Here is a 17,529-nt window from a genome sequence, read left to right as displayed (position 1 = left end):
GTTTGTTGCTTCATCATCGATGCTATGATAAAAAATGTCATTTAGTTCAAAAATAACTATATTATTTTCAGTTATTTTCGCTGCAACACAACGAAAAATAATATAGTCAAACCATTTTATTCATGTTAAAAAAATTACTAAAAAAAATGTTGAAACGATACACTTACCTTGAGTGGCTTTTGCACTATTTATAGATGAAACACTAATTTCTTTTATCATCTTGATAGGACCTAGAGTAAACATATTAAACCTTCAATCAAATACCAATTGTACTTCTTATTAAACCTTCAATCAAATACCAATACCAAGAAAAACATTAGTAATGCAATCTTTAAAAAGAAACTTACACACACACACACACACCTTTAACATTATTTTGATTGTTAATTTTATCCTTTTTATTTGTTTCTATAATAAAAATATACAACGTTATGGTAGATACAAGCATTAGAGTTTGAAGAATAATAAGATAAACAAGAAGAAAAGTTATAAGTATCCGATATGAAATTATCTTCATATTTGTAATGTTGCACCTCATCATCATCTTGGTTACCTTTATTTGTCTCCAAATTAAACATATAAAATATTTTGAATTGTGAAAATGAATAGAATCATTAAATAACAAGGAAAATAAGTGGACAAATTATAAGTACCTGATGTTATATTTTGTTCTTGATTAAAGTTTTGTTTAACTTTCATTTGATCAATGTCTTGGTTCTCCTTGCTTGTCACTATAATAAACATAAAAAAAATGTTATAAATTGTGACAATGAACAAAATTCATTAAACAACTATACAAAAAAAGAATCATCTATAATTGTCCATAATAATATTTTGGTCTTGATTGTAGTTTTGTGGGACAGTCCCCTGGTCATTATATTCATTCTCTTTATTTCCAACTATAATCAACATATGAAATCATATGAATCACAATAATAAAAATAATAATTTAGAATAATAATAATAATAATAATAATAATAATAAAAGATAGAGTTACAATTGTTAATACCCATTTCTATCTCCATCGTTCCATGGTCATTGTCTTGATTAATTTCATTCATCTCATAATTCCCTATAATAGTCATCCAAAAATGTTATGAATATGGAAATTAAATAAATTGAAAAATCATCAAGAGAAAAAACCAAACAAATTATGTACCTGGTATGATAACTTCTTCCTCTCCTCCTTCTCCTCCTGTTTCCATCTCCATACTTTTTTCAACAACATAAGCACTATGTTGATTATTTTTATTCTTCCCACTTTCATCATTCTCTATTTTAGAATCTACATCATTAGTCATTTCAGTAAACACTTTTACAATTAATAAATATGAAAAAAATAGTATCCAAAGTATTATAATAATAAAAAAATGAATTGTAGTACCTCCATTTTCCAAGAAGTCAATGGATCCCAGATTTGATAGTTGAAAAGATCTGTAATTATTTAACATGATCATCCTTTGCAACTCTGTTTGCACAACACATGAAATTCTTCTTCCATATGTACAACAGGCCTTGATTAAATTTTTCCCTACATAAAGAGAAATAACCACTTTTGCATCACTACATTGTTGGTGTTTTTCCACTAAATCCATCCAGAAATCATAATCTCTCTGATTTTCATCAAATGTGTCTTCAAATGTGTGAGAGTATTTTATAGCCTCCAAATTTTTTAATTCTGAAGTATAGAAATGTATAGTAAGAACTATATCATAACTATAATTGTTTTGGGACATATATTCATAAATGCCACTAGTCATTTTATAGTTGAACTTGTAGTTCTTTATGGAAATTTCTAAAGACTGGCATAAATCATTAAAAAACCAAAGTTATACTAAGAGAACTGTAGTAAAGTCATTCAACTCATTTTTTTAATAAGAAATCAAAAAAATTCAATATAATATCCCTTGTGTAATTGTTCTTTTCTCAAAGCGAGCGTATCTAAAACAACAAGGCCAGTATGTAAAACTGGTTGTAACTGACATGGGAAAGAGTGAAAAAGTGTTGACAAAAGATCAGGGCTCCCAAAATGACAACCAAATTCAAAATTGTTATCAACCTGTTGAACACTTGTTGATCCATTTATCATTCTGTCAAGGACTCCACATGCTTGCTGAGAAAGGGACTCTATCCTTGCATTACGTGTTCCTTTGACATAAGTAGACCCCTCCATTGTGTTGCAAAAATTGGTAAATATGATATCATTAATTTCATAATGCTCAAGAATGTTGAATGTGGTAAGAGTCATCTCATTCAAGTTTTGATCGTGACTTTGACAATATGTAACCATTGCGTCCAATATTGTTCTATTGGTTTTCAATTTAGAACAATAATCATTTAAATTTATGGCATTTGTTGGATGATTAAGTGGAATAGAAAACCAAATGGTTCCATCCATTAGCTTATCTACTACTGAAGCAATTTCTTCCATGGTTAATCCCTGAAGGGGCCGAAGAGTAGCTGCTATCAAACTGTGTAGACTATTTCTCTTGTAGTTCTCAAAATCAGGTTGACTTGGAGAACACTTTAATGTTCCTAGTTGGTAACAGTTAAAAATAGTGTCCCATTTATCCCAAATAGGTTCATCAAGATATAAGAGAATTTTTTTATCAGAAAAAATTTGTAATTGGACAGTCGAAGAATGAGCACAACATTTCATCATCAACCTGATAAAATAATAAATATAAACTAATAAGAATTCAATGTAAAAATGAAACTAAATAAGGTGTTATAATCTAATGAGAAATCATTATAAATATCAGAAAATATGACTTATATTATCATCTTTAGTCATTTATCTATAATAAAAATAGATATAATAATAAAATGTTAAATGTAAAAATAATTAGAATTACATACCTTATCTTTAGCCGTCTTAGAACATCCAATCCTTTTTTTCTTTAATTTGGAATTGACAATTAAGAAATGTCTTGCCGAGCGCACACAATCAATAAATGGAGTTTTGAAGAATACTTTATCTGCAGAATTTAATTGACAAAAAATGTGGATCACCTCAGTGGGTTCAACTGATGGATGCAAGAATCGAGCATTACGTTTTTTATATTTTTTTCGCTTCTGTCAATACATTATTTTTAGGATTTGTTAAAATTTCTTTCGCTGCTTGAATGGTATGTTGACCATCAACTATCCAAAAATTGATATTCGTAGAATTTAGATCTGTCTCATTTATAATTTTGATAGAGTTGACTAATGGATCAAGCTCATTGATGTCAAATGGAATCAAAAGAGCATCAGGTAATGAGGGTTGAAATTTTTCTAGGAATGGTTTAACTAATACTTGAACATTTAAATCATCTCGTGATCTTAATTTGAACACTTTGGGGGCTTATTTACATCTATCAACAACCGCTTTTCTATTAAAGGAGTTTGAAAATAGATAGCAATGCTTGAAGGCTTCATGAATCTCATCACATTGATTTGCAAGGTTTGTTGTCTCAAATTCAACTTTCCATGTTTTTTGAAATTCTGTAGTGGGCTTGAAATCACTTTCTATTATGTTCTCCTCCAAATCAGATAAATATACTCTTCTTAAAGCAAGTAATTGAGAATCAATTTTATCATCTGGTATTTTATCAAGAAATTTACCTTTTTGTTGTAAATGAAGAAGAACAAATGATGTTTTTTTACTTCTTACATAGCTATATCTCAGAACGGTGGCGATGTGTTTTAAAAGATCTACACAACTATTTAGTCCAGATTTAGAGAAGCTCTCATAATTATCCAACTTGAACATTGAATTCTTTATTGTATTTTTTGAATCAGTACTTGAAGCTTCAATCAAATCTAGTCTAAAATTTGTATACTCCACTTGACATGAAATTAATTTTACCTCATTTTCTTTAATCATTTCCACTTGAAAGTCAATGTCATTTTCATTGTAAGCATAGAAATAATTATTATTCCTAATATCTCTGGTTCGTTTCCATCTATTGATCCAAATAAATACATATCAGGAAACACGTTCATGGGAGCTTCTATTTGGATGTGCCAATCTTGCACAAACTCATATTTATTATATGTATTGTATTTTTTAATCATTTCAAAAGTAGAAGTAGAAGGTGTTATTGATAATGCCTGTTGAGTTGAATAAATTTTCTTTTTATTAAGTGATGGTTGTAACATTTCATTTGCTTTTGGGCCAACCAATTCTGCAAATAACAACAAAAAAATATTTTCATTAATCAAAATGAAAATATAATTTCAAATATTGTCACATAATGTTCTTATAAATATTGAAAAACCACCTAATCTAACCATTTCTAAGAGAGTGTACATAAAATATAAAACCACCATACCAGTTGAAGGAGGCATTATTTGTATATCACTTTTTTTTTGTTTCTTCTTCACTACTTTACTTCAAATTTCAGGCACACTAGATTCCGCAATTTATAGAAAAAAAAATTATGGAATACATGAAATCCCAAATATTATTAACAACCTTATAAGACACGATTTCCATTTACATGCACAATAATAAATGAGTACATATGCTATGCAAGTTTACTATATGACACCAAAAGTTATCACCTGGGTAAAATTGCTATGAAAAGAAACCACCTAATTGAACCATTTCTAAAAGAGTACATAAAATATAAAACCACCATACCAGTTGAAGGGGGCATCATTTGTATATCAGTTGTTTTTCTTTTTCTCTTCACTACTTTACTTCGAATTTCACGCACACCAGTTTCCACAGTTTCTAGAAAGAAAAATATGGAAGACATGAAATAACAAATAGTATTAAACAACCTTATAATACATGATTTCCATTTACATGCACAATAATAAATGAGTACATATGTTATGCAAGTTTAGTATATGACACCAAAAGTTATCACCTAGTTAAAATTGCTTAGAAAAAAATACCCATGTTAGTATGGGTTGTCCTCATCAAAACCCCACTCCTAAGGCTATTTCCATGGGTTTTATTAATCAACAACTAGTTATTAACACAATGTCTAACAATTGTAACAAAGTACAAAATAAGATTGTCATACCATTTAAAGAATTTGGTGTCGTGTTTCTTGAAATTCCTTTTTCCTTGCATGCTTCCTTTGAATTCTCACTAGCTTCATAGTCCATGGTATCTGAAAATAAAGTAAAAAATTGTTATCACAGTTTCGAATTATTGAAGAAAATATGAATTTATAAATACTATAACTACTCACATCATTATATGTGTAACAAAATGAACAAGAACAATAACAAGTGTAGATCTCACAATAATAGCTAATCAAGGTTAGAAAAATGGCACTACCAAATAATTTATTATGTTCTTTTAATCGTGAATATAGGAAAGCAAACATCTACTAGGTTTCCTTCTAACACGAGCATTAGAACATTTCCAAAATACATTACATTGTGAATAAATAAAAACAATTGTAGAGACTACAACAACATCATATATACACAAAATTTATCTCTTATAGTCATGTATATTCTTAGTTTGATTTAGAAAAAATAAAATCAAAACACAATGAAAGAACATTAACTATGGCGATCATTAGATTTTCTTCTAGATCTTCGTCTAGCACAAAGACAAACACATAAAAACTTTGCAAGGTGAAAGAAATATAGAATGTGATAGAATTACTTGTAACACAAACAAAAGCATATTGCCAACAAGAATCTTGCAAAGCGAAAGAAATATTCGCATCCTAGATTTATTTCTATTACAAATGCATAGATATTGTCAAAAAAAACATTGTAAGGTGAAAGAAATCTAGCACGTGCTAGAATTATTTTCAGCACGAACATATTCGTATTTCCAAGAAAAAAATTGCAAAACAAAATAAATCTAGCACAAGCTAGATTTCCTTCTACCACAAACACAAACACATTGTCATTAAAAATATTGCAAGGAAAAGGAATTGTAACCCATGGTAGACTATATTCTATTGCATACAAGAAGATTGCCAACAACAACATCGTATTTTAAAGAAAATCTAGTGGATGCTAAATTTCCTTCTAGCAAAAACATAAACACAATGTTAATAAAAACATTGCAATAATAATATTTCCTGGGACATCTCCATGCTTATGACATTTGACCTTGCCTTTTAGAGACTATGAGGTTTTAGTCCATGCCTACATAGACTATTGTTACAATATAAAAAATGTTAAACCCTGAAATGATTAGAAGGCCCTTCATATGGAATATGTGGTCTAAGAATGGGATAGTGTACAAAGATTTCCTCCTATAAAAAACACAAGAACGTTGAAAATAACAACATTACAATGTGAAAGAAATATAATGCATACTATATTTCCTTCTAATCCGAACATAATCACATAAAAACATTGTAGGGTGAGAAAAATTTTGTCTGCGTTACATTTACTTCTAACACAAACATATAAATATTTCCAAAGACAACATTACACGACAAAAAGAATCTAGCACAAGCTAGATTTCCTTTTAGCCTAAACAGAATCAAGTTAGTATTAACAACATTGCACTGTAAAATAAAATCTAACATGTGTTAGATTTCCTTTTAGCGCAAATTTGAGCACATAGAAACATTGTAGAGTGACAAGTATATCAAGTGCTAGATTTATGTCTACCACAAATACAAGCACATTTCCAACAACAACATTGTAGAGTATAAGAATTCTAGATTACGTTAAATTTTCTTCCAACACAAACACAAGAACATTTTAATTTGAAAGAAATCTAACACATGTTATATTTCCTTTGAGCACAAACACAAGAACATAACAACATTGTAGGACTAAATAAGTTTAAAGTGTGCTAGATTAACAACATTTAAATTTAAAATAAAATCTAACATGTGTTAGATTTCCTTTTAGTGCAAACTTGAGCACATAGAAACATTGTAGAGTGAGAAATATAGCAAGTGCAAGATTTATGTCTACCACAAATACAAGCACATTCCCGACAACAACATTGTAGAGTATAAGAAATCTAGCTTGTGTTAAATTTTCTTCCAACACAAACACAAGAACATTTAAATTTGAAAGAAATCTAACAGATGCTATATTTCCTTCTAGCACAAACACAAGAACATAACAACATTTTAGGACTAAATAAGTCTAATGTGTGCTAGATTAACAACATTGCAATGTAAAAGAAAATCTAAAATGTGTTAGATTCCTTTTTAGCACAAACTCAAGCACATAGAAACATTGTAGAGTGAGAAATCTAGCAAGTGCTACATTTATGTCTACCACAAATACAAGCACGTTGCCAACAACTACATTGTAGAGTATAAGAAATCTGGCTTGTGTTAAATTTTCTTCCAACACAAACACAAGCAAATTTAAATTTGAAAGAAATATAACACATGTTATATTTCCTTCTACCAAAAACACAAGAACATAACAACATTTTAGGGCTAAATAAGTCTGATGTGTGCTAGATTAACAACATTGCAATGTAAAAGAAAATATAATATGTGTTAGATTTCCTTTTAGCGCAAACTCAAGCACATAGAAACATTCTAGAGTGAGAAATTTAGCAACTACTAGATTTATGTCTACCACAAACACAAGCATGTTGCCAACAACAACATTGTAGAGTATAAGAATTCTAGAAGGTGTTAAATTTTCTTCCAGCACAAACAAAAGCACATTTTAATTTGAAAGAAATCTAATACATGCTATATTTCCTTCTAGCACAAACACAAGAAAATAACAACATTGTAGGACTAAATAAGTCTAATGTGTGCTAGATTAACAACATTGCAATGTAAAAGAAAATCTAACATGTGTTAGATTTCCTTTTAGCGCAAAGTCAAGCACATAGGAACATTGTAGATTGAAAATTCTAGCAAGTGTTAGATTTATGTCTACTACAAATAGAAGCACTTTGCCAACAACATTGTAGAGTATAAGAAATCTAAGTTGTGTTAAATTTTATTCAAACACAAACACAAGCACATTTAAATTTGAAATAAATCTAACACATGCTATATTTTGTTCTAGCACAAACACAAGAACATAACAACATTTTAGGACTAAATAAGTCTAATGTGTGCTAGTTTAACAACATTGCAATGTAAAATAAAATCCAACATGTGTTAGATTTCCTTTTAGCGCAAAGTCAAGAACATAGAAACATTGTAGATTGAGAAATCTAGCAAGTGCTAGATTTATGTCTACCAAAAATACAAGCACGTTGCCAACAACAACATTATAGAGTATAAGAAATCTGGCTTGTGTTACATTTTCTTCCAACACAAACACAAGCAAAATTTAAATTTGAAAGAAATTTAACACATATTATATTTCCTTCTAGCACAACCAGAAGAACATAACAACATTTTACGACTAAATAAGTCTAATGTATGCTATATTAACAACACTGCAATGTAAAAGAAAATCTAACATGTGTTAAATTTTCTTCCAACAAAAAGACAAGCACATTTAAATTTGAAAGAAATCTAACACATGCTATATTTCCTTCGAGCACAAACGCAAGAACATAACAACATTGTAGGACTAAATAGGTCTAATGTGTGCTAGATTAACAACATTGCAATGTAAAATAAAATCTAACATGTCTTAGATTTCCTTTTAGCGCAACTCGAGCACATAGAAACATTGTAGAGTGAGAAATCTAGCAAGTGCTAGATTTATGTCTACCACAAATACAAGCATGTTGCCAAAAACAACATTCTAGAGTATAAGCAATCTAGTTTGTGTTAAATTTTCTTCCAACACAAACACAAGCATAGTTTAATTTGAAAGAAATCTAACACATGCTATATTTCCTTCTAGCATAAACACAAGAACATAACAACATTTTAAGACCAACTAAGTCTAAGGTGTGCTGGATTACCAACATTGCAATGTAAGAGAGATTTCCTTTTAGCGCAAGCTCAAGCACATTGAAACATTGTAGAGTGAGAAATCTAACAAGTGCTACATTTATGTCTTGCACAAATACAAGCAAGTTTCCAATAACAACATTGTAGAGTATAAAAAATCTAGCTTGTGTTAAATTTTCTTCCAACACAAACACAAGCACATTTAAATTTGAAAGAAATCTAACACATGCTATATTTCCTTCTAGCACAAACACAAGAACATAACAACATTTTAGGACTAAATAAGTCTAATGTGTGCCAGATTAACAACATTCCAATGTAAAAGAAAATCTAACATGTCTTAGATTTCCTTTTAGCACAAACTCAAGCACATAGAAACATTGTAGAGTGAGAAATCTAGCAAGTGCTAGATTTATGTCTACCACAAATACAAGCACGTTGCCAACAACAACAATGTAGAGTATAAGAAATCTAGCCTGTGTTGAATTTTCTTCCAGCACAAACACAAGAAAATTTAAATTCGAAAGAAATATAAGACATTTTATATTTCCTTCTAGCACAAACACAAGAACATAACAACAATGCAGGACTAAATAAGTCTAATGTGTGTGAGATTAACAACATTGCAATGCAAAATAAAATCTAACATGTGTTAGATTTCCTTTTAGCGCAAAATCAAGCACATAGAAACATTCTAGACTGAGAAATCTACCAACAAGTAGATTTATGTCTACCACAAATACAAGAAAATTTCCAACAACAATGTAGAGTGAGAAATCTAACAAGTGCTAGATTTATGTCTACCACAAATACAAGCACGTTGCCAACAACAACATTGTAGAGTATAAGAATTCTAGATTGTGTTAAATTTTCTTCCAACACAAACACAAATACAATTTAATTTGAAAGAAATCTAACACATGTTATATTTGCTTCAAGCACAAACACTTGAACATAACAACGTTGTAGGACTAAATAAGTCTAATGTGTGCTAGATTAACAACATTGCAATGTGAAATAAAATCGAACATGTGTTTGATTTCCTTTTAGCGCAAAATCGAGCACATAAAAACATTGTAGAGTGAGAAATCTAGAAAGTGCTAGATTTATGTCTACCACAAATACAAGCACGTTTCCAAAAAAAACATTGTAGAGTATAAGAAATCTAGCTTCTGTTAAATTTTCTTCCAAAACAAACACAAGCACATTTAAATTTGTAAGAAATCTAACACATGCTATATTTCCTTCTAGCACAAACATAAGAACATAACAACATTTTAGGACTAAATAAGTCTAATGTGTGCTAGATTAACAACATTGCAATATAAAAGAAAATCTAACATGTGTTAGATTTCCTTTTAGCGCAAACTCAAGCACATAAAAACATTGTAGAGTGAGAAATCTAGCAAGTGCTAGATTTATGTCTACCACAAATACAAGCACGTTGCCAACAACAACATTGTAGAGTATAAGAAATCTGGCTTGTGTTAAATTTTCTTCCAACACAAACACAAGCAAATTTAAATTTGAAAGAAATATAACACGTTATATTTCCTTCTAGCAGAAACACAAGAACATAACAACATTTTAGGACTAAATAAGTCTAATGTGTACTAGATTAACAACATTGCAATGTAAAAGAAAATCTAACATGTGTTAGATTTCCTTTTAGCACAAACTCAAGCACATAGAAACATTCTAGAGTGAGAAATCTACCAACTACTAGATTTATGTCTACCACAAATACAAGCACATTGCCAACAACAACATTGTAGAGTATAAGGATTATAGATTGTGTTAAATTTTCTTCCAACACAAACACAAGCACATTTTAATTTGAAAGACATCTAACACATGTTATATTTCCTTCGAGCACAAACACAAAAACATAACAATATTGTAGGACTAAATAGGTCTAATGTGTGCTAGATTAACAACATTGCAATGAAAAATAAAATCTAAGATGTGTTAGATTTCCTTTTAGCACAAACTCGAGCACATAGAAACATTGTAGAGTGAGAAATCTAGCCAGTGCTAGATTTATGTCTACCACAAATACAAGCACTTTGCAAACAACAACATTGTAGAGTATAAGAAATCTAGCTTGTGTTAAATTTTCTTCCAACACAAACACAAGCACATTTAAATTTGAAAGAAATCTAACACATGTTATATTTCCTTCGAGCACAAACACAAGAACATAACAACATTGTAGGACTAAATAGGTCTAATGTGTGCTAGATTAACAACATTTCAATGTAAAATAAAATCTAACATGTGTTAGATTTCCTTTTAGCACAAACTCGAGCACATAGAAACATTGTAGAGTGAGAAATCTAGCAAGTGCTAGATTTATGTCTACCACAAATACAAGCACGTTGCCAACAACAACATTGTAGAGTATAAGAAATCTAGCTTGTGTTAAATTTTCTTCCAACACAAACACAAGCACATTTAAATTTGAAAGAAATCTAACACATGCTATATTTCCTTCTAGCACAAACACAAGAACATAACAACATTTTAGGACTAAATAAGTCTAATGTGTGCTAGATTAACAACATTGCAATGTAAGTGAAAATCTAACATGTGTTAGATTTCCTTTTAGTGCAAACTCGAGCACATAGAAAGATTGTAGAGTGAGAAATCTAGCAAGTGCTAGATTTATGTCTACCACAAATACACGCACGTTGCCAACAACAACATTGTAGAGTATAAGAAATCTAGCTTGTGTTAAATTTTCTTCCAACACAGAGACAAGCACATTTAAATTTTAAAGAAATCTAACACATACTATATTTCCTTCTAGCACAAACACAAGAACATAACAACATTTTAGGACTAAATAAGTCTAATGTGTGTTATATTAACAACATGGCAATGTAAAAGAAAATCTATCATGTGTTAGATTTCCTTTTAGCACAAACTCAAGCACATAGAAACATTGTAGAGTGAGAAATCTAACAAGTTGTGATGGATTTCTCACACTCATCTCCATACTTATCTCCATATCCCTCCACTTTCTCCTCCCCATCTAGGAGACCACATCAAGTAAATTGTCTCTCTCACTCGTGTGAAATTGTGGGTCTTTGTAAGATTTCCCAAACTATGCAAATAGAACAAACTCTAACATTATCATCAAGGAAAAGTTCCCTCTCTATGCTCACTAAATCTAGAGTTAAGATGGATCTAGAGGAAAAGCTTGCACCTTGAGAAATTTGATCCCTTTGTAGGCTGTCTAAATCTAGAGTTAAGATGAATATAAAATGGTTTAATTATTAATAATTATAATTCTTATTTCATTTTGTTTTATATTTATGTAATTTGACTAAATTAACAAGTTTAAATAACATTACATAACCTTATAACATCTCGCTCACTTTGGGCTAAAGTCTCCCATGTAATCATTCATGTTGGACTAAAGTCTCTCCATGCAATTATTTAAATTTGTAGATATTTATTTTTATTTTAATCAATAATATTTAATATAAAGTAGAAAACATAAACTTGGAAAAGCCCATATATATTATAAATATGAAGTGAATTACAATGAAATTTGAACCATTTAAAATTATAATTTTATATTTTTATTTTAGAAAAATTTCAAACCATATTAATAATAATTTTTTTATATTAAATATTAACATACCAAATTCTTTATTATTATTAAAATTTGTAGATATTTATTTTCATTTTAATGGACAAACTTTAATATATAATGGAAAGTGTAAATTTGGAAAAGGCTACCCATATTATAAATATTAAGTGCATTATAATGTAATTTGAACCATTTAAATTTATGATTTTATATTTTTAACTTAAAAATAAAAAAAATTAAAACATATAATTAATTAAATTTATGATTTTACGTTTCTAATTAAAAAAAAAATTCAAAACATAGAATTGATTGAAAACATTTTTTTTTAAATTATATGTAATCTTATTCTGAAATATAATAATCAATATAAAATTGATTAGTTTGATAATTCTACAATTGAGGAAAATGGTTACAATTCACATTTTTCTATCTCCACTTCCTCCTCCCCATCTAGGAGATGCATATACATGTTTATAAACCACATCAAGTAAATTATCTCTCTCACTAGTGTGAAATCGTGGGTCTTTGTAAGATTTCCCAAACTCTGCAAATAGAACAAACTCAAACATTATCATCAAGAAAAGAACTCCCTCTCTATGGTCACTAAATCTGTAGTTAAGATGGATCTAGAGGAAAAGCTTGCACCTTGAGAAATTAGATCCCTTTGTAGGCTATCTAATTCTAGAGTTAAGATGGATCTAAAATGGTTTAATTATTAATAATTATAATTCTTATTTTATTTTATTTTATATTTATGTAATTTGACTAAATTAACACGTTTAAATAACATTACATAACCTTACAACATCTCATTCATTTTGGGCTAAAGTCTCCCATGCAATCATTCATGTTGGACTAAAGTCTCTCCATGCAATTATTTAAATTTGTAGATATTTATTTTTATTTTGATCAATAATATTTAATATAAAGTAGAAAACATAAACTTAGAAAATCCCATAAATATTATAAATATCAAGTGAATTACAATGAAATTTGAACCATTTAAAATTATAATTTTATATTTAATTTTTTTTTAGAAAAATTTCAAACCATCAAAATTGATAATAAAAAAAGTTATTAAATATATGGTTATTTTATTTAATTTTATAAATATTATATACAATAATACATCAAAAATGTAATATAATTTCAAAAATTGTAATTTATAACTTTAAAATTAATAATAAAAAAATATTAACATACCAAATTCTTTATTATTATTAAAATTTGTAGATATTTATTTTCATTTTAATGGATAATATTTAATATATAATGGAAAGTATAAATTTGGACAGGGCTATCCATATTATAAATATTAAGTACATTATAATGTAATTTGAACCATTTAAATTTATGCTTTTATATTTTTAATTTAAAAATAAAATAAAATTAAAACATATAATTCATTAAATTTATGATTTTACATTTCTAATTAAAAAAAATTCAAAACATAAAATTGATTGAAAACGAATTTTAGGGATACCCAAAGAGCAGCCAGTAGCTAAAATTCTTTATGCCAACACTATGGAACTAGAGGGAATGGATTCAATGGAGATCAAGACCTTGCGTTGTGTTTTGCTAAGTGGAAGAGGTTTGTCCTTTTTTGAATGTTGAATGTTATGCTTAATTGTTATAAAACCATAATAAGCACCAAAAATATTGCTTGAGAAGCAACAGAGGAGCTGAATCCAAGAGAGGAAGAGGAAAGGGAGTCCTTGGGAAGGTAATATAGGTTACATAATGTCCAAAAAATGACCAAAATTACATCAACAAGACTTCTCAGTTCATAAGTGGTAGTACAAAGTGGGATTTCAAAGGCCGCCCCTATAAAAGTAAGAACCAATCGTACTAAAAAATATCTAAGCATGACCATCACAATGCTAAGAAGAAGAAATAAAAAGATCTACAGCCAAGTAAAAGAGAATCCTCAATGCATTGAATTCCCACTGTTAAACATAGGGTAATCCTCTAAAGCCGAAATGGAAGTTATCCTACTATCTCAAGATATAGATAGAAAGCTGGGTAAAAGAGATGGATTTGGTCTGGGATAAGTCTCTCTATAAGGAAAAGAGGGTCCTCTGTATGGAGCTAGTAGAAGGGAGTTACCTAAAAATCTAGAATGAGTTATCTAGAAACGCCATACGAAAACATCACATGTGTTTTCTTATCAAAGGATGGGCTTCCTCTCATAACCCAATATATCATTGCTGCCCTGTATCCCTTGCAGAGGTTCTATCTTTTGACCACGTTGTATTAAAGGCTCTTTCACCTACCCTGTTGTGTTGGAAATAACACTAAGAGGGGGAGTGAATCAGTATTATCAAATCAAATATTCCCTTTTTGAATTCAGATGATATACGCTACTTCAGAACCCACGTATATACGCAACTATTTCGAAATAAAACCATGTATACAATGCAAACTTATAATTTACTTTATCTGTCAAATGTTGATTGTTAATCTGTGTATCAGAATCAATTAACCAGTAACCAAGAACAGTAAAGGCAGAGCAGAAGACAATCACGCACAAGAACACAAGATATAAGGTGGAAACCCAATGTGGGTGAAAACCACCTGCTGCAATTCATCTCTATCTTCTTTTAATTAAAAACTTTCTTTTACAATGTACTGGTGCTGTCCTTCACCAGTACGTAAGTTGCAACCTGCAGAGAGCTACAACCCTCTCTCATTCTCCAGCTTCTCCTGGAAGGGAGCTACAACCCCCTTAGCTCTTGCACTAGCCAAGATACTAGTACATAGGTGTTGGCCTACAGAAGGCTACAACCTTCTCTTTCTTCCAGGGACCATGTTTCATAAATTTTCAGACTGGATCCACAAATAACATCAATCAAACATCAAGAATTTCTGCATCAACCAATCACCTTTTCACCAATCAAAATTGAATCAAAATAAACACTTCTCTGACGACTGTACCCAGATCACAGTTACCTTAACCACACACCAAATCTGAACCCAAAACACTGTAGCAATAAACAGAAGCAGCAAGATCACAACTTCAAAGTATATACGCCACTTTAGCAGCCTGAAACCTGTGTTCATACGCTTCTGCGCATGGAACAACCTGCGTATACGATGTTTTCATTAACTGAAACAGCATGTATACGCGCCTTCGCATCACTGAACCTGCGTACAGATCTACAAAAGATAATTCACTCTTTCAAATATTCAGGCACTGATTAACCCAGATTATCAGATTTATAGATCAAGCATGCGCCATATATAACAGATCAAAATCATGCAAAGATATTATCATTCAAGCCAAAAGATTGTGACCCAACAATAGAACTTATCCTTCTTTACGCTAAGGTTCCTCCTTCATTCAAATCCAGATCTGCACCATAACCCAATTACCAGTGTTCCAGATCTAGCACTTTTCAGATATTCAATAATAATTTCGATGATCCTTTGCCACATGATCTCCTTCCTCTTTTATAGTTTTAGGCCTTCCACAATACCACTGTCCAAAACCATAATAAACCAATACCACAGACCCAATACTTTGGATCAACACTTCTAACGAGGTACCATGGTCCAAAACCATAGGTTCAAATACCAAGGACTAACTACCACGGACCAAAGGTAAGTTCTCCAACATATACACGCTTTTTCTTGCATGAAAGTGCGTGTATACGCATACGCACCTTTGAAACGTCTAACCCGCATATATACGCGTCTTCGTCTAGATGAACCTGCGTATATGTCTTTTCCTTCATTCTGAAAGCTTGAACTGAGATTTGTTACCAAAGAGAGTTGCCATCAAGGACAACACCTGTGCCATAGCTCCAACCCTGTGCCATAATGCCAACAATCTCCCCCTTTGGACTTGATGGCAACCCCAAGATCCTCAAAGTCATTCTCCCCCTTTGTCATCAAGGGCAAAGGGTTGTGCTCCCCCTGAGTTCATGCTGAAATCTCTGCCTTGCTGTGCTGACCATGCTCCCCCTGACTATAGGAAAGATCTACAAAAAGATGTTCTTCAAGAAGAACCATGACTTATACATCATAGAAGACCTTCCTATCACCAAAAGACTAAATAGATACATCCATCACCCAACCAAGTGGGGATACATCAGAAATTTACATGTGACAACCAAGTACATTACATATTCATCCCAGGCATAGTGGGGAAACCAAAATAGGCAGTTACATGACCTTTGACATCATAAAAGAGATACATGACATAGAGACGAAATATCTAGATCAAGACTTATGAAAGTCACCAATAACTGATAGCAGCAACATCTGTCAATCACCATTCAGATCTGAAACCAAGATTTTCATATGTTCTCCTTCTGCATAAGTCCCCGTGTTCTTTAATTATTAAATACTTAATGCAAATACAAATAAATTATCATTAAGATATTTATTTTGAAGATTAAATATGTATTAAATGGCATTAATGTATGACACTTGATTTTTCAAGTAGTTTGAATAAACCACTTAAAGCTGATTATCAATTAATTTTAAATAGTTTTGTATAAGATATATCTTTACTTACATTAATAGCTTTATTTCAAAAATAAATTACATTTATAAACTTATATGAATACATATAACTAAATGAAATTCAATAAATAACTTCTGAGTCTTGTTGGATTCTATGAGATTATTTTAAGTACAAATAGTTTATTTAAGAATTGAAATTTACAAAATGTTAATATTGACGAGAAAAGAATGTCATATGGTGTAAAAAGTTTAAAGGCATCCATTTATGGCCCATCTCTTGAATGAGCTTAAATAGTTTGCTTAATACTCATGGTGATTTCATTAATCCATGTTTTATTAGAAAATTCATTTTCTTTACATGGTTTTTTATTCTAGAAATGGCAATTTCACATTCATACATTCATATTAAACCACATGATAGTTAAATAAAAATCAATTAATGATTTCTTGACTTATTGACTTATATGACATGATTACATATAGGAATTATTGAATTAATAATGCATAGTTAGAAAAAGTTGTCAATTCAAAACAGAATAAACCAGTTAGAACTCATCAATAATTTAATTTTAAATTATTAATGTTTTAAAAAATATATTTTTACTTACATTGAGATCTTTATTTCAAAAATAAATTCCATTTATACATACATACAT

Source organism: Pinus tabuliformis, chromosome 5_2 (assembly GCF_031772625.1).
Source record: "Pinus tabuliformis cultivar Carrire ecotype Pingquan chromosome 5_2, CPIR1, whole genome shotgun sequence".
In the NCBI taxonomy this organism is placed as follows: Eukaryota; Viridiplantae; Streptophyta; class Pinopsida; order Pinales; family Pinaceae; genus Pinus; species Pinus tabuliformis.
This window is presented reverse-complemented; position numbering follows the sequence as displayed.